The sequence below is a fragment of the Solanum dulcamara genome, chromosome 8, assembly GCF_947179165.1.
Source record: "Solanum dulcamara chromosome 8, daSolDulc1.2, whole genome shotgun sequence".
In the NCBI taxonomy this organism is placed as follows: Eukaryota; Viridiplantae; Streptophyta; class Magnoliopsida; order Solanales; family Solanaceae; genus Solanum; species Solanum dulcamara.
In genome coordinates, this window is record NC_077244.1 from 64,708,861 (window position 1) to 64,710,728 (window position 1,868).

Below are 1,868 nucleotides of genomic sequence, written 5' to 3' on the forward strand. Positions count from 1 at the left end.
CTTGGTATTTGAGGCATATTATCCCATGGTGTTGCATTGCATCTCATTATCTTCTTCATTTTTACTTGATTATGTGTTAAATATTTTGTGATGTTTGATTACCCCTATTTTGGTGAGACTTGATTGATAAGTGTAATGTAGAATTATAAAAATTGAGAATGAATTTTATATATACTCTTGTCACTACTTCTTCGTTGTCGGTCAATGAGACATTGTGGGTACACGTGGTTTCGTACTCATACTACACTTGTTGCACTTTTTTGTGGTGCAGATTCGATTCTGAATACGAGCGTATCTCGTGGAGCTTTTTTAGTCCGAGCTTGGGTTATCTTGGAGTTGTGGTGAGCTGATTGGCTGTTCCGCGACCCACACCTCCCTCTATCTTTCATTTATTCTGTTGTTTTAGTATTCAGACAGAATATTTATTACGTCTAAATTGGTCATTTTAGTTTCATATTTGAATTCTATTTTAGAAGCTCTTGTACTTATGACACCAAATCTTGGGTGGTATTTTAACTTTCCGCAACTCATACTTATGACAGACTTAGTGTTTGGAATATTCTACTTGTCGCTTGTCTTCTTACTTTATTTATTTAAATTGATAAAATGTTTGGGTTGGCTTACCTATTGGTTGGGAATATAGGTGTCATCACGACTTGTGAATTTGGGTCGTGACAATGGATAATTTTAATCTAGGAGTCCATTATCGATAAGTATTTATTAGGACGAGTCCTGCTCTGATATCATGTTGAATTGTGTGATTATTTTATTTAAAAATTTATTTTCGAGAGAAATGAAAAAAGTGAAATATATATAATAAGTATCCTTCGAGATCTTTGAAAAGTAGTAGGTGATTGAATAAGCTTTGAAAATTTGAATGAAGTACGTTCCCGTGAAAAGGTCAGGAAAAAAAAATGCATGCTAGAATTAAGTTATTGAAATTTATATTGTGGAGGTAGCCATTTAATGCTGCATTTCTTTTTCAGGTGTTTATATACTCCATTCTTTCCTAAGAGTATAATTATTTTAGAATACTGGTTATTATAGGAAATCAAGAAAAAATATAAAATGTTCTTGATCAAATTTGAATTTATTATTTTTCTCCTGTTTATATTACTTCTCCATTTTCTCCTTTATAGTCACCTAGAAAATCCGAATAAGAAGGATATTTTATTCTTTACGCTTTTAATTCTTTTTAATACAAATTATTTATGTGTTTTATCCATTAATACCTAAATTAATCATGGATGAACTTTGAAACTTTACTATATTTATATTTTTAAAATGGAAAAAATTTAATTAATTCTATCTTGATTTTGTTAATTGACAAATAATTTGAGACTTATATAAGATTAATATGGAACTAATCTTACCCTTATCTACATCTTAAGATATAATCCTTTTATACTGAAAATTTATTCTATTTATGTGTCATTACTCCATAATTGAAGTGTTTGTAGTCTTCAAGAAAATTACTACATACTAAGGGTAAAATGAGAAAGAAATTATTTTGAACTTCTAAAATGACAAAAAAAATTGGATAATTATTTTTAAAAATCACGACAACGATTCGAATCTAAGGAAGTATTACTTTAATCTTAATCTTGCTATTCCCACTCCATTTTCCTCGACCTAAATACACACTTCCAAACTTTTAGTTTTCACATATTTTCTAGTGTCTTTTTTTTTCTCTCCCTCTCTTATTGCATTTAATCCCTTTTGGACTTCATTTGAACAATTATTTGGTCTAACTTGTTGAAATAGCACCATCCCCATTCCTACTTCCACAATCTACCCACTATCTATTCCTTTCCTTCAAACCAAAAGCAATTTTCAAACCAACATTTGTTTGCAAATGAGTTAAACTT